We start from the raw sequence: 22,098 nt of genomic DNA, 5'->3' as shown, positions 1-22,098 counted from the left end.
GATTATCAGTGTTTGGAAACCATTTATTGAGTGTAAGAGAGTCAGGTCAACAAGGAGAGGGGACATAGAATGACCAAGACCAAGGCAGGGCCTAGTATGGAAGACAAATACGTAAATAAGTAAGATGCAATGTACTAAGTGCCATAGTGATACACACACACACACACGGGAGTATCAGACAAATATATACTGAAGGACTGGGAACACGTTATCCTACAAAGTGGTAGTTTTTTTAAAATATATTTTTTATTTCAGAGAGGAAGGAAGAGGAAGAGAGAGAGAGAAACATCAATGATGAGAGAGAATCCTTAATAGGCTGCTTCTCGCACACCCCCCCACAGGGAATTGAGCCTATAACCCAGGCATGTGACCTGACCAAGAATCGAACCCGGAACTCTGACCTGGTTCATAGGTTGAGCCACACCGGCTTGGCTCAAGTGGTACCCTTTGTTATTTGTAATGGTTGAAAAACAATGAAATTTTCCCTCTGTTTTCGGAAAGTCATTGAAGCCCCCCAACCCCCTTTTTTTAAGTTAGAATTAATGCTATCTCTAGAATAAACCATAAGTTTTAAGCCTCTGTACCAGTTTGTATTTTAAATCGATTGGTGTACTTCTATTTGAAAATTAAAAAAATATTTGCTATCTAGGAGGTATAAACAGGAGCTGTTATTTAACTTGGGACATATATATATACAATTTGGTTTTGGGGGAAAAGTTGTAAAGAAACTCCCGTAAGTTACTATAATGTCAATCACGATAGACTATTCCTCATAAATTTCTTGTTAATTATTCATTTAGTACAAGTCTGTCTGTACTGCAGATTTTTCTATGCTACCCAAGCAGCATTTTATAATAATGTAATTTTATTCACTTGTGCTTTTGGGACTAAATGGGCAGCTATAATTTTTGTTAAAGTGAGTAGATCAAATGCCCTTCCACACACACATTCTTGTAGACCAAGCATGTCAAACTCACAGGCTAACACGGGCCAAATAAATGTGGGCCACGAGTTTGACATGCTTGTTGTAGACTGTCCACTTGTGGGTTGAGTGTTAGAGAAGTATTTGATATAAGGTAAATGTCCGTGAAATGAAAAGTGATTTTTATCCTCTTTAAGCATTACATTTTTAATATTCAATATACTATGCTTTTTGTCCTCACCTCCCCACCTGAACTGTTTTAGTGGACCAGCAATCTTCAAATGGGCAATAGTCCATTTATTTATTTTATTTTAATATTTTTATTGATTTCAGAGAGGAAGAGAGAGGGAGAGAAAGACAGAAACATTAATGATGAGAGAGAATCATTGATGGGTTGTTTCCTGCACACCCCCTACTGGGGATTGAGCCTGCAACCCAGACATGTGCCCTTGACTGGAATCGAACCTAGGACCCTACAGTCCACAGGCTAACGCTCTATCCACTGAGCCAAACCAGCTAGGGCAATAGTCCATTTATTAAGCTATTAGGTTGAATCCAGGATGTTGGTATATACAGTGTCTTATCTTTTTATTTATTTACTAGAGGCCCGTTGCACGAAGAGATTCGTGCAATAGGCCTTCCCTTCCCCTGGCTGCTGGCACCGGTTTTCCTCCAGCACCCGGGACCCAGGCCTTCGCTCCCAACAGAGCCTTCAGTCTTCGGGGCTCCAGACGGAGCCTTCAGTCTTTGCTCCGCCGCTTCGCCCCTATGTATGCAAATTAACCGCCATCTTTGTTGGGTTAATTTGCGTACTATCCTGATTGGCTGGTAAGGTAGTGGAGGGATGGTTAATTTACATTTGTCTATTATTAGGTAAGATTTTTATTTTTTATTACATGTTTTTTAATATATTAATGACATTATGTTCAGTCAGCTGCTCTTTAAAAAAAAAACTTCACCAGAGAACATGTTTTTACTTATTTTTAGATTTTTATTATTTTTTAAAATATATTTTTATTGATTTCAGATAGGAAGGGAGGAGGAGAGAGAGATAGAAACATCAATGATGAGAGAGAATCATTGATTGGCTGCCTCTTGCACGCCCCCTACTGGGGATTGAGCCCGCAACCGGCCATGTGCGCTTGACTGGAATCAAACCCAGGGCCCTTTAGTCCGCAGTCCAACGCTTTATCCACTGAGCCAAACTGGCTGGGGGGCGAAAACATGTTTTTATTGATTTTAGAGAGAGAGGAAATGGGGGAGGGAGGGAGGGAGGGAGAGAGAGAAAGAGGGAGGGAGGGAGAGAGAGAAAGAGGGAGGGAGGGAGAGGGAGAGAAAGAGAGAGGAAGAAATTAAGAAAGAAACAAAGAATGAATGAACATCGATGTGAGAGAGAAACATTGATCTGTTGCCTCCCGTACATTGCACCAACCAGAGATCAAACCTACAATCTGGGTATGTGCCCTGACCGGGAATTGAACCTTCGGTTCACAGGACAACACTCTATCCAATTGAGCCACACCTGCCAGGGCCACAGTTTCTTATCTTTATGGACATTAGCTAATGATGAGTTTAATTAGTCATAGAAGAAATGTCATGCTGGGCCAGAGCAGTGAACCCTCTAGCCCCGGCTGTGCTAAAGAGCTACCCCCAAGGAAACAGGTTACTTATTGAATTCTGTCATTCCTAAAGGACTCATGGGCCATTTCTGTTCTCCCTTAACTTATATACTCAGAATTCATGCGTTCATTTAAACTCTTCAACATTGCAGTCTGTCTGGTTACATATGTATGCATTAAGTTAAAATACCTATAGATTTGTTGGAATAAATGATTCTGGGGCGGGGGGGAGGGGGATACCACTTATAATGTGAACTAAAGTTCTGTCCTTGCTTATAAGCTGCTGTAGTTTCTCCACCTGTAAAATATAAAGTGATTTCACAAGTTTATTGTTTCCTACTCTCAAAATCTGTTCTCTTATTTCTAATATGGCCAATTTATGAGTTTTGTCTTTCTTATCCTCCTTCCCAGCATTTCACCCCGCTACATGCTACTTAAATATAGACTATTAAGTTCTTTATGTATAATGAAGGAGACACAAATTATGGAGGGTTACTGAATTCCTTTGAATTATCCGATGGCTGTAACTAAAAGTTTTGTGTATTTCACGAGAAAGAATTATATAGCTGCAGGTCAGAGAAAACAGGTATAGCTTATATTGAATATTTGGGATATGGGTTGACTGAAGGTTCTTTCATGTGACAAGGGTTCTACTTTTCTATTTGTTGGAAACCAATAATGGAATAGCTATCACTTAGAAGTGATTAGGTTAATCATATGAATAGTAAGTAGTGAGCTGTGCTATGCCTAACTTACTCTTACTAGTTCCTTAGACCTAAATGTAGCATATTCCTGTGATTCATCCCTTTAATGCTGTGAGAAATGCTCACCTGTCCGAATTCAAATAACAGGCTCAGAGACACAAAGTATGGCAAAAATGAAACTTGTAATGTGGTCTTGCAAGATCAGATGTCTGGTTGAACAGGCACACTTGGAGCTGTGATCAAAGGCTATTTATTCCTAGTGTGCAAGAATCCCTCCCCCGGTTTCTCATGGGCTGAGTACTATGGGTTAATAGTTTTACCTGTACTTCACCTAGGTCTTTTTGCCTCCTATTGGATTATTTAAAAAAAAAAAAAAAAAATGGGCTGAGGACTTTTCTAGTTGTCTCCACCTACCTTTGTCTAGTTGTGGTGGGTGGATCTTCCTGGAAAATGTGTTGCTGGTCATGTACTAGGTGTACCGGTTAATAATGCAGATTTTATAATCAAAGAAAACACCATAATTTCAAGAGAAACATCAAAAGTGCTTTATTCAAAGTAATGTCCATCGCTAGCTACACATTTCCTCCATCTTTCAGGTAATTTGTGGATACCGTCCCAATAGAACTTTTCTTGTTTTGAGGCAAACCACTCAGAGACCCAATTTTCCACTTCTTCATATGTTTTGAAGTGCTGCTCAGAAAGTTGCGTGTGCCATCGATCGGAACAAGTGGTAATCTGAAGGAGCAAGGTCTGGTGAATACGGCAGGTGGGTTAATACTTCCCAGGCAAAATCTTTTAACGTGTCTTTAACTGGTTTTGAAGTGTTTGATGGTGCGTCATCATGAAGCAAAATTACTTTGCCGTGTCTTCTGGCACATTCTGGTCGTTTCACAATCAAAGCATGGTTCATACTGATTATTTGTTGTCAGTAGCGATCAGTATTAATGGTTTCACCTGATTTTAGAAGCTCATAATACACCACACCTTCCGTATCCCACCAAACGCAGAGCATTGTCTTCTTTCTGAAGCGATTTGGCCTTGCAGTCGATGTTGATGGTTGACCTGGATCAACCCATGATTTTGTGCATTTGGGATTCTCAAAATAAATCCACTTTTCATCACTAGTCACAATTCAATGCAAAAAAGACTTTCTTTTGTGCTGTTGAAGCAACATTTTACTGATGACTTTTCGGTTTTCCATTTTTCTTTCGTTCAGTTGATGTGGCACCCATTTTCCTTCCTTTAAAATCTTTCCCATTGCTTGTAAATGATAGGAAATTGTTTACTGAGCAACGTTTAATCTTTCTGCAAGTTGTTTTTGAGTTTGACATGCATCTTTATCCAATAATGCTTGCATTTGTTGGTCTTCAAACTTTTTTGGTTGACCTGGACGTTCTTTGTCTTTTACATTGAAATCATCACTTTTAAAGCATTTAAACCAGCGTTCACAAGTATCTTGAGATGGAACATGTTCACCATAAGCTTCCCGAAGAATACCATAACTTAATTAAAACATCCCGCAAATGCTCTTCTTTTGGCATGATATTCTACATTTTTAAGCATAAAAATATCTGTGATGTTAACACTTTCAGCAAATTTGACATATGAAGTTTTAAATGCTGTAAATACAACAAAATAGTATACATATCAAATCGCATATATATCAACATATGTTTAACTACCTATTGAAAAAAATCCGCATTATTAACTGGTACAACCTAGTATACAGTTCTTTGTTCTTATACCCTTTCCCTTCTTCCCTACATCCTGTTTGCCCTGGGAAAATTCAGTAACCGACTGGCAACATGCTGTTAGTTTCCTCCATTAAAAGTTGATTATGTGCCCTAACCGGTTTGGTTCAGCCCAAGGACTGAAGGGTCCCGGGTTCTATTCCAGTCGAGGGCATGTACCTTGGTTGTGGGCTCCATCCCCAGTAGGGGACATTCAGGAGGTAGCTGATCGATGTTTCTCTCTCATCGATATTTTTAACTCTCTATCCCTCTCCCTTCTTCTCTGTAAAAATCAATAAAATATGTATTAAAAAAAAAGTTGAGTGTGCTGAAGATGGATTACAGAGGCCTATTTCCTGTAATGTCACAGTTTACTTATTAATGTGTAACAATAAACCTTTCCCTTTTGCCTTTTTATTTAAAGCAACTTTGGAACAATGGAACAAAATTTCTTAAATGAGCAGCCTAGATTTATGTTACTCCTGTGGGGCAAATGTGTTATTTGTGACTAATATTTTCATTCCAGTTTACTGCAGATTATAATAGTGAAAAAGAAAGACTGACATTTTGTATCCTGGCACTGTCTCTTTCTGGTTTGGACAAAATATTTAACCACTCCACATGCTTTGTTAATACCTTTCCCATAGGGAAATTCTGAGAATTGTGAACTAATGTAAATACTTGGCACACAGAGTTGCTCAATAAAGGATACTTTAAAATTACTAACCTTCTTTCAAGTGACTGGACTTGTTAAAGTCTGATTTTCAAATGAGTGGGGGCATTTCTGCAAAAAATACTCAAGAGTTCTTCCCTCCTCCCCAAACAAAACAGATTTTAACATTAAATTTCATCCTCCAACTCTTAGAACCCCTGCTGATTGTTTTCATTGTCCTCTTGGTTTATTTTTGTACCTAAGGTCCATAGGCACATAACAAGTGCTTTGTGAAACTTAAACTAAGTAAAAAGAAATTGTTCAGATGAAAGGTATGTGGATAAGTCAGTTTTGGGGCAATTCTAGAGAACTCTTGCCAGAACTGGTATCTTTGTTTTGGTCTCAGAGACTATTAAATGTGATCACTGAGTCATACTGGCTGTTTTCTCTGTCCCCTGGCTATCTCTCTTAAGACCCTGAAGCTTGGCAGCCATAAGATGTTTAAAACAGAGTAGGCCTTACTCCAGAGGGAGCTTGTTTATTTAAAGAAAAATAATTAAGTTCAAACATCCCAACTATGTCATAGCTAGTCTAGTCATGTTAGTTAGCGAGTTCTTTTGATTCTTTCTGGTGGTCATGGTGCCTGAGGTAGCAGATACATTTGAAAGTAGTTAAACTTTTCCTGAGATTAATTGGAACTTTATCATGTAATCCCTACAGAAATCCTTAAAGGAGTGGGAGGAAAGGGAATGCTATTTATTTTGCTAATTTTTTTTAATAGAAGCCATTTGATTTAAATCTTTAACCCCCTCCTTTCTAGTTTCAAATGATTGTCGTCTCCAAAATTTATGGCTGATTTTTCCTAGCATATTCTCTCCCAGATAGGAAAATCTGATTCAGAGGTTTTGGGCTTGCCTAGGGAACAAGGCTATATCTTTTTGAGATAACTTGTAAAAACAGTTCTAAGGGAGGTGGAGGAGGAATAAGCCTAAGAGATATCTGGTGTCATAGTCAGAGGGAAAGACAAATCCCAAGGCCCTGAGAACATGCTTGATGCCTTTAAGGACAGGAAAGAGACCAATGTGGCTAAAATGGACTGAACAACATGGAGAGTGGTAGGAAGTGAGGTTAGAGAGATGGAGAAGGGAAATTTCACACAATGGTCCTATGTCTTTTTAAGGACTTTGGCTTTTATACTAGTGAGTAGGATTCAGTTAGAGCAGGGGTCCTCAAACTTTTTAAACAGGGGGCCAGTTCACTGTCCCTCAGACCGTTGGAGGGCCGGACTATAGTTAAAAAAAAACTATGAACAAATTCCTATGCACGCTGCACATATCTTATTTTGAATTAAAAAAACAAAATGGGAACAAATACAATATTTGTATTTGCATGTGGCCCGTGGGCCGTAGTTTGAGGACCCCTGAGTTAGAGGGTTTTGAGCAGAGGAATGACATGGTCTGACTTTCTTTTGAAAAGGACTAACCTGACTGCTTTGTTGAGGTGAACAAGGGAGTGGGAGATCAGATAGGAAACAATTATGTAATGCAGGCGAGAAATAAGGTGGCTTGGTCCATGGTGATAGGAGTGGTAATATGGTGGATATCATTTGGAACTGGAGCTCCCAGGATGAATACTTAATGGATAGTGATGAGTACTTCTGCACATAATATCTGGTTGAACCATTTTTAATGGTGTTAGGATTAATCACTGGGTTCAAGTTTTGTCAACTTGATTTATCCATTATAATGTTTCCCACCAGCCTTTTACCTAATGGTTTTAACATTCATTGATCATTTTTAAATATCTATTTCATTAGGGGTTACAAAATGCTGATTTTCTTTTTATTTAATTTTTTTTTTTTTTATCGATTTCAGAGAGGAAGGGAGAGGGAGAGAGAGAAACATCAATGATGAGAGAGAATCACGCCTCACACTGGGGATCAAGCCTGCAACTTGGGCATATGCCCTGACCAGGAATTGAACCATGACCTCCTGGTTCATAGGTTGACGCTCAATCACTGAGCCATGCTGGCTGGGCAAAATGCCGATTTTCCAATCCTCCCATTCCTTTTATATTTAAATTTGGAATCCTATAAAAAAGGATTATTGACTTCTTGATTACCCTGGGGTATTTTTCATACAAGAAAGCCAGGATAAATGCTTGATTATTCCCCTTTATCAAATGTCAGATAATAAGTTAGTGCCCTAGCAACATCCAAAGATGTCCTATGTGTTTAATGTTTCAAGCAATGGTAGTTTGATGTTCATTTGATTTTAAAATACATCTTCAAAGTAAAAATTGTAAAATAAGGTTTATTCTGAGAAGTCTTCCATTTCTATCCTTCTACCCTGTTTTCTCTTTTCTCTAATAGATAACTTTAAAAATGGTTTCAATTTATCTTTCCATTGCTTCTTTTTGAAAGAAAAAAAAGCAAATTTGTATCAATATTTGCATTCCCCCAATTTTTACAAGAAGTGTAGCATTTTGTGGAATACTGATGAGCTATAGGATAGAAAGGAGCTCCAAGTTTCCTTGAGGGTTATTTTTGAGACCTGTCAACTTTTCACTCTGTATGAAAGATTTTCTCTTATATTCTTAACTGTCTTAACAACCAGCACTTTTAAGAACATACATATTTAAAAAAGAAAAAGACCTTCACCCACACCATTTGACAATTTTAGCACAATCACATGTCCAGCAATTCCCCTTTCAGTAGTCTTTCCCAAAAGTTGCACTAATACAATTACAAAGTGACACATGCCTTTCTTCTGTTCCTTGAAGGTTGGGATCATGTCTTGTCTTTTAATTAGGGACTTTGTTTATTGGACAACAAAGCAACAAAGATGATGTAGTTGGCATTAGCATCAGTGGTGTATGTGTAGAAGAGATGCCATTTTGACACTTGGCTGTTTTGAAATACTGTAAGGTTAAATCATTCATCAATTTATTCATTTTTTTTCAGTAAGTATTACTGAGCACTTAACTAGGCAATCATTTTCTTAGGTGCTTGAAAAATATCAGTAAATTAAACTAACAAAAATCTCTGGAGCTTACTTTATAAGTGTGAGGAGGAAATAGACAAACAAGCATAACAAGCAATTTATTGTTTTCAACTGTGCAGTTTTAGTTTTTCAACTTCTCTTCTGCATCTTCCTTTTCTCTTTTTCCAGTCTATAAATGGCATTCTTAGGAATTGCAAGACCCTGGTGGGTGAAAGGGATTTAGGACTGAAAAGAGGTCGTGGATTTCTATATGCAGTAATTGTAACATAACTATGGAATTCTGGGCCTGTGGGACGATAGCCTGTATTTCATCCATCCCACCTTACCCTCAGTCCTGTTACTGTTTTTATGAGGTTGCTCAAGAACTGTTTTGATGGTTCCCTGTAGTCACTGAAGTTTAGATAATTGCCCTTCAAGATTTCATGTTTGTTATAATATATTCTTAATTATTGTATCTTTATTTCAGAAATGACCATGGAGAAGTAGATGCCCAGATGCAAAGTGATGAAACAGCCAATTTGTCATAAAGTAAAATGCAGCTGTGGCTTTTCAACCAGATTAGTAAGTGTGGCCAACTTTTTTCTTTAACTTTATACTTATTTTATCTACTTAGAAAAACATTTACTAAAAAAAAAACCACAGTGAGATATTTTAAAAGTTTCAATTTGTATTTGTCTTGTTGTTTTTTACTGTGGATTATAGTACAAATTTTAGCATATAGCTCTAGAAAATGATGACGGTGTTGTACCTTTTTTTGTTTGTTTGTTTTTGTTGTTTTTTTTAAAGCTCACCTGAGCATATTCTTTCCATTGATCTTCCGAGAGAGTGGAAGAGAAAGGGAAGGATAGAGAGAAACATCCATGTGAGAAACACATCGATTGGTTGCCTCCTGCACTAGGGCCAGGGTTGTGAAGAAACCTGCAACCAAGGTACATGCCCTTTACCGGAATCAAACCCTCCGGGACCCTTTGGTCCGCAGGCTGACGCTCTATCCACTGAGCCAAACCTGCTGGGGCTGTGCTGTACCTTTTAAGAACAATAAAGGTACTATTATACAATCATAGCCTTAGAAGAAATATATGAAAAAGAGTCTCTATAATATCATTATCCAACATAACTACTCTTATAATTTTAGAATGTTTGTTTTTCTCTACCAGTCTTTGTTCTACACATTTAAAAGAAAACAATTTTGATCATAGTGTTGTAGAGTATGCTTCTTGTATATTTTTAAAAATTAAATTGTTTCAGATGTTTCTCCCTGGCGGGGGGGGGGGGGGGGGGGATGTTTGCTTCAGTACAGGGTTTTTTATTGGGGATGATGAAAATGTTTTGGAATTAGTGGTAAAGGTTACACAACTTTATGAATATAGTAAAAACCACTGTATTTTATACATTAAAAGGATGAATTTTACGACATGTAGATTAAACCCCAAAAGTACCCTTCAGAATATCAAATTTTGACTAAAGTAAACCCAGTTGAGTAATAATATTGTAGAATATGAAAATGTGCCATATTATGTACCTAGAAAAAGTGATTTGATAGGCAGTAGAATAAGTATTTTTTTTAATGATAAGAAATACATTTATAATAAACTAGAGGCCTGGTGCACAACTTTGTGCACAGGTGGGGTCCCTCAGCCTGGCTGGTGATAGGGACCGGCTGGGAGGGTAAGGGGGGGCTGTGGGAGGTTGGCCGACCCCAGGAGGTTGGCTGTGGGAGCGCACTGACCACCAGGGGGCAGCTCCTGTGTTGAGTGTCTGCCCCCCGGTGGTCAGTGCATTGCCATAGCGACCAGTCGACTGGTCGTTGGTCGTAACAGTCGCTTAGGCTTCTATATATGTAGATATTTTCTTAAAAATAATAAAGTACTTTTATTGTTAGAGATTTACTGTCTGTTACTTAAGCTTTGGTAATATCAAGTGTCATAATAGTCTGTATGTACTATGTTAGCATTTTGTAACTTTTCACTTTCAAGAGACTTTTCTGTTTTGAAACTAACATTTCAACTTTTCTACCTGAATTTTTTTTAGGAACAAAGTGTATCTATTTTCCTCAGAAGAGAATTCCACAAGGTAAGAAATTAATATAGTAATAAACCAAATATAGTTGAATACAGGCTTAATTGTTCTTGACTTTTTTTTTTTTTTAATGTATTTTATTGATTTTTTACAGAGAGGAAGGGAGAGAGATAGAGAGTTAGAAACATCGATGAGAGAGAAACATCGATCAGCTGCCTCCTGCACATCTCCTACCGGGGATGTGCCCGCAACCCAGGTACATGCCCTTGACCGGAATCGAACCTGGGACCTTTCAGTCCGCAGGCCGACGCTCTATCCACCGAGCCAAACCGGTTTCGGCTGTTCTTGACTTTTTTAAGAAAAGTGTTTTTATTGATTTCAGAGAGAGGAAGGGAGAGGGAGAGAGAAATAGAAACATTAGTGATGAGAGAGAATCCTGGATTGGCTGCTCCTACAGACCCCCTACTGGGGATATAGCCTGCAACCCAAGCATGTGCCCTGACTAGGAATCAAACAATGATCTCCTGGTTCATAGGTCAATGCATAACCGCTGAGCCACACCAGCTGGGCAATTGTTCTTGATTTTAAAATTCTTTTCTAATCTTTATTTCACATCTTTTCTTGATTATTACAAGATTCTCACAGATTTATTAGCAAACTTTTACTACCTCAGTATTGGCTAACAAGACACAGGCTCGCTATAACTGGTTTAGCTCAGTGAATAGAGTGTCGGCCTGTGGACTGAAGGGTCCTCTCCCCTTATCCCCTCTTCCCCTCTCCCCTCTCTAAATCACAATGAAAAAAAAATATCCTCAGGTGAGGATTAAAAAAAAAAAGGTATAATGTTTTTTTACCAGGTAGATAATAAAAGACTGAGTAATATCTAGTTTAAAAAAAATACTGAATGATCACCTTTAGAATGGATTTTAAATCATCATTGATTTACATTATTATACTCCTGACTTTTGAAGGTTGAAATGTTCAAGTGAGTCAATAGTAAAATCTCCTTATTGGTGTGCTTACCAACTGTGCCAGGAACTTAAAATCAATTTCTTGGCAGCCTTAAGTTACTTTGGTTAGAAATTTTCAGGAACTTTTTAGAATAGGTAGTGGTGATCGCGGCAGATTAATCCAGCCAGTTAACTTCAAATACTTATTTAGCTAATTATTCAGATCAATAACTTTCTTATTTATTCACTTTTTCCAGTATACTATGTCCTGAGGGTCACTTGCAGTCTCTCAAGCATATCTTTTCCACATAGTTTTGAGACTGCCACTGGTTTAGTTAATCAGGGCAGTCTTTAGTCTGATAACTGAGAACAAAGGGTTAAAATAAAGGAACTAATGAGGAGGAAGGAGGGCAAATCACCAATAGTTTTTATTTTCAAGTTTCTTGTGAAACTCTTTTCCCCTGTTTTTTCCTTTTACTTCTGGGTGTTAAGGAAGGGGATCCTGAACCTGCGTATAGCACTATCTGATCTTCCAGGGCACTGCTCAAAGATTGCAGGAGAAATCCAGATCTTTCTTTTCCTGGACCACAATGCTTAAAGCAAAAACAGAAACTTCAAAGGATCTAATCTTAGTGAACCTGATCTGTTACATCTTTGTCTCTGTTCTTTTGGCAAATGAAATTTAAGTCTTCCACATTAATGTAGTGCATGATACAATGACATGAAATTTTTATCCTGACAACTAAAAACAAAGGAAATTGAACCAGAAACCTATGAACCAGGGCTCAATTATTATTAATGTACAACTTTCTAATATATTGACTGACTTTATATGTCTATCATTAAGCATTTATTAAGTTAATATAGATTTTGTCTACCACTGTTATATAGAAATGTATTTCATAAATATTTCCCATTTACAATGAAGGCCATAAATTTAGATATCTTTTAGTTTTGAACATGCCTGTGTACTTTCTGTAAAGATTAGATGTCTAATTTTGATGGATGGCAGATAAGAATGCCTTTGTGGGCATGGAATAAGTAGTTTGATCTCACATATTGCAGAATATGGTAATCCTTTGCTAATCCCCAAAATAATTTGGTAATCCCCAAATTATTTATCTGTAGTATAAAAACCAGGCATACATATTATAAACCTGTATCTTTTATCCCAAGAGAATTAATTTGGTGCAGGCTCAGCTTTCATGGTATAAGCATAAGATTAAGATTGGTTTTGAGTAATCCAGTGCTGTCCTAGGTCATTCTAGGTCTAGAGTATTCTCAGATGTAATAGCCACTTGGTTTTGAAACCTAGTTTAGATTTGAGCCTTTGGAAAGACTGTGAGATTTACATGTAGGTGGTAGGATAAATCCATTGACTCACAGTGTGTTGAATAGATTGGAATTATAGGACTTGGAATTTTAGCAATGTTTTTGTTGTTCAAGAATAACAAAAACTATATGTTAAAATAAACAGGTCTTCTGACTCTGATTTCTTATTGGATATTAAGGCTTCAGATGTTACAGTTCAATTTAAGTAAATTTGAACTTTCAAAATTGTGATTGGCTTTATCATTTTATAAAATAATATAATTATTTTTCATGTTCTACTCTTCCTTATAATTCCATATGAGCTGCCTTTATCTTTAGCCACTTGCTTTAGATTAAAAAACCCCCCACAAAACACCAAAACAACAACAACAAACAAACTCAGAATAGGTTGAAGCTCGACACAACTTGCTGCCACATAACAAAAGTGCTGATCAAGTTGAATCAACCCCTGTAATGTGTATTGAAAGGAAAACCTCTTCTTTCTCCCCCAATTTGAAGAACAAGCATTTTCCCTGCCAAGAAGGGCTGACTTTAAATGGACCAGCTGTCCATATTAGGAGCATAGGGTTGCTAAGGGGACCATGGCTGTTTAGAGAAGAATGCAGCTGCGAGGGCAAGTTCTTGATGTGTGAGCTGAGGGAAGGAATGTGGTGTGATTGTGCATCATTCCTCCTAATCACATGCTCCCAAAGTGCTGTGTGGGCAGCGTGTCGAAATTACAAGTCTGAGTGCTGGAATTTGTGTGGTTAAAATCATTTTGTTTTCATGTGAGCCTGAGGTTTACAGTTTAGATTGAAAATATCTACTTTGTATTTATGTGTGTATTTTTGGAGAAAGGGAGGGTGTTTTGGTGGTGGATAAAATGGGAATGAACCCCAGCTAGCGTGGCTCAGTGGATGAACGTCCACCTATGAACCAGGAGGTCACGGTTCGATTCCCGGTCAGGGCACATGCCCAGGTTGCAGGCTTAAAACCCAGTGCAGGGTGAGCAGGAGCCAGCCCATCAATGATTCTCTCTCATCATTGATGTTTCTATCTCTCTTCCTTCCTCTCTGAAATAAATTTTTAAAAAAGAAAAGAAATGGGCATGAATTTATTTTGCTTGATTGACACTTTCATACTATTAAAAAATTATCTTGGGATAAATGTTTTTACCAACTCATCCCTTTGTCATATATACTGTATATAGTTAATAGTTTCACAAGTGAATAATGTATTTATTCCTTCTATTGTGCTTATTTCCTTGGCACTTTGAATTTCAGAATTATTTGAAAGTCCTAAGAATATGTTGTCTATTTAAAAAGAAAAAGTTCTGCCCTAACCGCTTTGGCTCAGTGGATAGAGCGTCGGCCTGCGGACTGAAAGGTCTCAGGTTCGATTCCGGTCAAGGGCATATACCTAGGTTGCGTGCACATCCCCAGTAGGGGGTGTGCAGGAGGCAGCTGGTTGATGTTTCTCTCTCATCGATGTTTCTAACTCTCTATCCCTCTCCCTTCCTCTCTGTAAGAAATCAATAAAATACATCTAAAAAAAAAAAAGAAAAGAAAAAGAAAAAGTTCTTATTCTATCCAAAGGAGATCTTATCTTCCCTGAAGCATCCAAAGAGAGGTTCTGACTTTTGGTAAAAAATATGATTCAAGGAGCAATGGGATGGGTCAAACCAATACCCCACTTATTTGAAGCACTATTAAGATTTTACCATTGCTAATATTTAAAATGAGATATAGGAATAGACATTGATATAGACACTTACTAAACCATGAGCTTTTTTGTTTTTTTAAATTCTTGTTAACAAATCCCTACAATAATATGCTGATCTTTAACGAGGTCATAAAAGTATAATACATTTAGGATGTGAAGTAGATGGAACATTGGAGGCTCTGTATTACATTAGCACCACATTATTTTTTTCTTAATCAGATAGTCTCCTTGCTTTGACATGGTTGGTGTTTGATTAATTTGAAATGAGATATAGGCACAGCATTGTGGAGGGAAATTAAAAGATGAAAATAATTTCATCTTTGAGTTCAGTTGGTTATTTGGCATTTCTCAGGTATACCTTTTTTTAAACTTATTTTTTATTTTATTTGTTCCATCACCATTTATCCTCTATATGCCCTTGATAATTGTATTCTGAATTGTTAATTTGGAATATCTGCATAATTCAGTGAACCAATATTTACCAAATAACCAATGTATGATGATATACAATCACATGGGTAAAGATGCAAAGTACAAGATAAACCATTAGGTTTTAATGAAGTAGAGCAGTGGTTCTCAACCTTCCTAATGCCGTGACCCTTTAATACAGTTCCTCAAGTTGTGGTGACCCCCAACCATAAAATTATTTTCGTTGCTACTTCATAACTGTAATTTTGCTACTGTTATGAATTGTAATGTAAATATCTGATATGCAGGATGTATTTAGGTGACCCCTGTGAAAGGCTCGTTAGACCCCCAAAGGGGTCGCGACCCACAGGTTGAGAACCGCTGTAGTAGAGTATGAAAGTTTATTGATATGGTTTTAGAATCCAAATTTAACTAACTTTCAAGAAACTACCATTTGTTGAGTTTAGGTATAGTATCAAGAATATCAAGTTATTTGAAATAGATTATTTCAATATTCTCTTTTGCAACTATATATCTTCATATGCTTATATACTTTAACTGAAACAGTATATCACAGAATGTCGTAAGAACCCCCTTTCATAAAGCAAGACATTGAAGATATTAGCAAAAATATAAAATGCTGTCACTTTTCACTGAGTTTTTTTGGAAAATAGGTTTTTTTAAACAGTTATTTATAAAAAATAAATATATTATGTATGTGTGAAAGGCTTATTGTTTTAAATAAACTAATAAATATTTAAAACATTTTGCAGATTTAACTTCTAATTTGGTAATATGAATAGATAGAACCCAGGTAAACAGAAGCTCTTTATAAAGTTCTTAAATAATTTTTAGAAGTGTAATGGGGTCCTCAGACATTATCAAGGCTTCAGGGGATATGATGTAATGAAAATGGCACTTTATCTCTGTGGTCTTCCTCTCCAAAACTCATAACCTATTCATGAAGAAAACATTAGACAAATTCCAATAAAGGGTCTCAAAACCAGTATTTCCCCAAACTGCCAGCGGCATAAAAAAAACAAGGAAAAATCAGATATTCTGTATAGCCAAGAGGAATCTAAGGAGATATGGTGATTAAATGTAATGTGATATCCTGGATAGGATCCTGGAATGACAAAAAAACAGACATTGTGTAAAAACTAAGGAAATGTGAATAAAGTGTGGACTTTAGTTAATAATAATGTATCTATATTGGTTTATTAATTGTGACAAATTAAAAGATATGGTGTCTCGCCCTAGCTGGTTTGGCTCAGTGGTAGAGCGTTGGCCTGCGGGCCGAAGGGTCCTAGGTTCGATTCTGGTCAAGGGTATGTATTTCAGCTGCAGGCTCTCCCTGGCTCAGGCCCTGGTCAAGGCTCATGCAGGAAGCAACCAATCAATGTTTCTCTCACATCGATGTTTCTCTCTGTCTTTCCCTCTCTCTTACACCCTCTCTAAAATCAATGGGAAAATATCCTCCAGTAAGGATTACAGCAAAAACAAACAAAAAAAGATATGGAGTCTCAAAATTTATTTTATTTTATTTTTTAAAAATGTTTTTATTGATTTTAGAGAGAGAAAGAAGAAGGGAGAGGGGGAGAGTGACATGGATGTGAGAGAGAGAAACACGAGTCGGTCAGTTGCCTTCTGTATGCACTTGACCTGGGACTGAACCCTAAACTTGGGCACGACCAAGAATTGAACCAGCAACCCTTCGGTGCACAGGATGATGCTCAACCAACTGAACTACACAGGCCAGGGTTCTCAAGTATTTTTTTAAACCCAGAAATCATGTGCTTCACAACTTTTACCAGATTTTTGCTCGTATTTCATTCTTTAATACATACTACTCCTGGAGCAACCCAATTTTTAAAAATTTGGTAACAGAATAATTTGCTTGAGGGTATTGCATAACTGGTTCTTGCAAACAGGCTTAACATTTTCATGCTGTGTTTGCTGCCAGCTGAAGGCTTCCCCACAAGTAGAAAGTTGTTTTTATTATAATCTTGAGTTCTTTAATATCATTTGAAATTTTTAGTCTTCAGACCAACCAAAATTTTTTGTAAAAAATATTGACTATACCTTTGGAAGTATAATTTGTTAACCTAAAAGTCTTTCTTATTCTTTGGTATAATCTTAACATATTTTTTAATAATTTAAAGAGAGATAATTGTTTCAAATAAGTAATTTGTTTTTCAGAGTAATTTTGCCTTAGGCACTTGAATGATGGTTTGGTTTTCTTTTTATTACTCAAGCATCACTGAGGCCATATACAGTGTGGGGGAAAAGTAGGTTTACAGTTGTGAATATGCGAAACATGGCTTATTATTGTATTATTATCTATTACTTATTGTATTATTTTCTATATGAATAATTGTAAACCTACTTTTGCACACTCTTCATTAGGAAAATGGCATTTATTGCCTCCAACCCAGGTATTTTCTTGGGTTGGGGTAGAGTGTGTTCTTGATATTTTTCCTTACTAAACAACAGACACACTTATTTTTGACTAAATAAACATTAATTTGTAGCATTTTAATTAAAAAGTAAAAATGCTAGCAAAGTCAATCTTAACAGTTTTAGCATCATCAACAGGAATTTAAAGCCTTACTTTGTTAGCTTTACCTTTATTTATAGATGAAAGAAGAAAAAGATGACCTCTTTTATTCTTGTATTCTTAAACAAATTTCTGAGTGATTTAGGGTACAGAAAGAAAGCATTTGGAGAAACAAATGTTGTAATAGTTAAACCATTATTTTAGTAGCCTGTGATGTTTCACACTTGTGCTTTTCACTTACATATTCCTCTTTTAGCTGAAATAACTATCAAAGAAATACCAAATAATTAAACCAAAGATGTTGGTGTTGGAATTGTATATGGCAGGTGATTCAAGTGTTATTCAAAGAAAATACTAGTTAATATTAGGTACCTTTTAAGGTTAAAAATGAAAAGAACTTAGGGAAAGAGTTTTGATCAGAAATCCAAATAAATTGTAGTCTCAGCCCTAGAGTTACCTTCAACCTGAAGGAGTGACCTAGTTTGGAGGAAGTGATACAGGTTGGAAAATGACTTTTAGGCAGTTGACTTGCCCAGATAGAATCTTTAGACATTTCATCTGCTATAATAATTACAATCCAAATGACAGTCTTTGAATCTTTGTAGTATGAAAAGGAGGACATCTGGTGGCAGCTAAGCCTTGTGAATATACTTGCTCACTTTGACAGTCAAATTGCTTAGAAGCATTGCGTCTAAGAGAAATGTGTGATACAACATGCTGAATTTCAAAGTATTTTGCATGACATAGCTGTCAGTGTATAGGCCAGGGGTGGGCAACCTCTGGCACACGTGCCAAACTTGGCACGCCAGTAACTTTGCTGGCACGCGAAACCCTCTCTTAAAATCTTCCATTTACATTTTTTTCCCTTAATATCGACTTTTTTATTTTTCAGATAAATTCAGTGTAGGTGCATCTTAGATAAATAATTTTACATAACAAGTTATCTTAAAGACCATAGACATGGATTGATGAGAGAGGGGAAGAGCAGTTTCTATGCCTCTGCCTTAACTCTCCCTGCCTTCCTAGATCTGACCAGTGTTTTGGTTTCATCCACATACGCTTGTGAATCTTTGTTCTCAGTGATGAATTTTGTTAAGTCTCGTAATAGGAGTAGCCTGACGGATGAAAGTGGTAGCTCATGCATATCTCTGAAGGTCACGAAATATAAACCTGATGTACAATCTCTGTCATCAGTGATGCAGCAGCAAAAGTCCCACTGATAATATCAAACGGAGTCATAAAGTTTTCTGTTGGACTATCAGTGTACATGTATACATTAAAAAATGAATGTATTTTTCATCATCATATACTGTGTTTTTGTCGCTCAAATGAATTTTATTATTTCTTCAAGGTTCTTCACATACGTACACCTTAAGAGATATCAAGTAGGCATAACATGTTCTCAAAAAATTAGGGTTGGCACGCAGAAGAATTTTGAGTCAGAGATTTTGCTGGTTTTGGCACGCACTCACAAAAAGGTTACCCACCCCTCGTATAGGCAAATCTAAGAGATAATTTTGAGCTCTATTTAAAAAAGTAATCTATAAATAACTTTGAAGTAACATGTTAATTGTGAAAATGTAAAATTATTTGGTTGTAGATTTATTGATATGTTTTCTTGTTGTAGAAGTTTAGGGACAAGATTTATCCCTAATAAGTAAGCTGCTGCCCTAGCCAGTTTGGCTTAGTGGATAGAGCGTTGGTCTGTGGATCGAAGGGTCCCAGGTTTGATTCTGGTCAAGGGCATGTACTCAGTTGCAGGCTTCTGCCAGGCCTGGAGCCGGGCCCGGGTCAGAGCTTGTACAGGAGGCAACCAATCAATGTGTTTCTCTTACATTGATGTTTCTCTCTGTCTTTCCCTCTCTCTTCCACTCTCCCTAAAAATCAATGGGAAAACGTCCTTAGGTGAGGATTAACAACAACAACAAAAAGTATGCTGCTGTTCTGAAACATTATTTAATACTAGGGTATTTATTTAACTAAAATTTATTGATCATTTAATATGTTCAGCATGGCAGGCACTATGGATATAGCAATGAAGAAAAAGTCTTTGCCTCAATGGAGGCATTTTGTGGGGGCTATGGGATAGAGAGAGGGACTCAAAAAATAAAGAAGTCAATATAGCTCTAGCTGGTTTGGCTCAGTGGATAGAGCGTTGGAGAGCAGACTGAAGGGTTGTGGGTTCGATTCCAGACAAGGGCACATATCTTGGTTGGAGGCTTGATCCCCTGCCCTGGATGGGGCACATGTGGGAGGCAATCAATTGATGTGTCTCTCACATTGATGTTTCTCTCTTTCTGTCTCTCCTCCTCCCTTCTACCCTCTCTGAAAATCAATGGACAAATATCCCTGGGTGAGGATTAACAGCAACAACAGAAAGTCAATATATAGTATGTCAGTTGATAGTAAGTCATTTGGAGAATAATATAGCAGTGTAAGCAGAAAAGGGAGTACCATTATAGGATAGGAGTCTGCCTACTAGTATTTTTTATAGGGTGCTCAGAAAAGTCCTCTAATTAATTGATTTGTGAGCAAAGATCTGAAGCAGGTGAGGTGGGAGCTCTGTGGGTATCTGGCAGAACAGTGTTCCAGATAGAACAACAGTTGGCAAAGGATCTTGAGGTAGGATCATGCCTAGTGTATTCAGAAACAGCAGTGTGGCTGGAATACAGTGTGGAGGGGGAGAACACATGAACCAGTAGTTGAACCAGAAGAACAGGAAATACTTCCAAAATATTTAGGACCTTGTAGGCCAGGCCATTAATAAGTGTTTACTTTTTACTTTCAGGGAACAGGGGAGCCATGCAAGATTTTGTCAGGAAAAATTGTGAATGACTTTGAAGTGGGCAGAAAATGATGAATGGGGGTTCTGTCTTGTTCATCCATTGGATTTATCTCTGTCTCATTTTCTTTGAGTTATTTTATAGTTTTGTAATTTGTAGAAACTTAAAAATGTACACGATTTTTATCCATAGAGATGCAAATGAGTTGTGTCCAGTGGAATGCAATTGATTATTACCCTGTGCATAAGAACTGCTTTACATCTACTTGTAAATTTATTTCAGAATTCCTCATTCTCTCTTTGTATAGGCCATTGATGGCGAACCTATGACACGCGTGTCAGCGGTGACACGCGAACTCTTTTTTTTGGTTGACTTTTCTTTGTTAAATGGCATTTAAATATATAAAATAAATATCAAAAATATAAATCTTTGTTTTACTATGGTTGCAAATATCAAAAAATTTCTATACGTGACATGGCACCAGAGTTAAGTTAGGGTTTTTCAAAATGCTGACACAGTGAGCTCAAAAGGTTCGCCATCACTGATATAGGCCCTATAGGGTGTATGCTATAGGGCAGCAGTTCTCAACCTGTGGGTTGCGACCCCTTTGGCGGCCGAACGACCCTTTCACAGGGGTCGCCTAAGACCATCTGCATATCAGATATTTACATTACAATTCAAAACAGTAGCAACATTACAGTTATGAAGTAGCAACAAAAATAATTTTATGGTTGGGTCTCAACATGAGGAACTGTATTTAAAGGGCCAGAAGGTTGAGAACCACTGCTATAAGGTGTTCCCAAAAAATGTATACACACTTTACCAGCTGATAGCGCAATTGATGTTTCTTTCTTTTCAGATTTAACCCGTTGGAATTAATAATTATTCAAAGTGTATACAGTGGGGCCTTGACTTACGAGTGTCCCGACTAACGAGTTTTTCGAGATACGAGCCGTCTCTTGGCCGATTTTTTGCTTTGAGTTGCGAGCTAAAATTCGGGTTACGAGCCAGCTTCAGATACCCCACTGCTAGTTGGCGCAATGAACGTCACAGTGAACGCCACAACATCAGCCCAGCATCACATGTCTCACTCGTTCACTTTTTGATTTGACATACGAGTAATTTGAGTTACGAGCTCCGTCACGGAACGAATTAAACTCGTAAGTCAAGGCCCCACTGTATATATATTTTTGGGACACCCTGTATAGGAGTGTCTCTTAGAACTCTCCTTTGAACCAGTTATAACATCTTAATGGTTCCTTTCTTAATTAATGAGTTAAATAATATCTTTGACATATGTTCATTTTACCACGTTTATAAGAGTCATGATTTTTAACCATTAAAAAATATATCCAATCCAGTAACACTTTTTTTGTTGTTGTTAATCCTCACCTGAGGATATATTTCCATTGATTTTTAGAGAGAGTGGAAGGGAGGGGGCGAGACAGAGAGAGAGAAACATCAATGTGACAGAGACACATCAACTGGTTGCCTCCGGCACGTACCCCTACCAGGGCCAGGATCGAGCCTGCAACTGAAGTACATGCCCTTGAAGGGAATCGAACCTTGGACCCTTCAGTCTGTGGGCTGGCGCTTTAGCCACTGAGCCAAACTGGCTAGGGTAATAACATTTTTTACCAGAAGTACTCTGGCTGCTCTGTTGGAGGACAAGAGCAGAGGCAGCAGAAGCCTTCAATCAATTAGAAGGCTGTTGCAAAA

The 22,098-nt window shown here is 37.4% G+C and overlaps 1 protein-coding gene across 4 annotated transcripts in view; it reads left to right on the top strand.

Annotated features, from left to right (window-relative positions):
- FRS2 (fibroblast growth factor receptor substrate 2) overlaps positions 1 to 22,098 on the top strand; it is a 112,398-nt gene that overhangs the window by 46,447 nt on the left and 43,853 nt on the right. For 2 of the 4 annotated variants that reach the window (XM_070409750.1, XM_070409753.1), the window contains exons 2-3: positions 9,096 to 9,190; positions 10,661 to 10,702. The gene's annotated coding sequence lies outside the window, so the exon portion shown is untranslated. Of the gene's footprint in view, positions 1 to 3,308; positions 4,012 to 9,095; positions 9,191 to 10,660; positions 10,703 to 22,098 lie in introns of those variants that run through there. The other 2 variants (XM_070409752.1, XM_070409751.1) reach the window with 2 other exon arrangements.

The sequence above is a fragment of the Myotis yumanensis genome, unplaced genomic scaffold, assembly GCF_028538775.1.
Source record: "Myotis yumanensis isolate MYYU_CA2020_CCGP unplaced genomic scaffold, mMyoYum1.0.hap1 SCAF_3, whole genome shotgun sequence".
Taxonomy (NCBI): Eukaryota; Metazoa; Chordata; class Mammalia; order Chiroptera; family Vespertilionidae; genus Myotis; species Myotis yumanensis.
The sequence above is the reverse complement of the archived record's forward strand: the minus strand, read 5'-3'. Positions and strand labels throughout refer to the sequence as shown.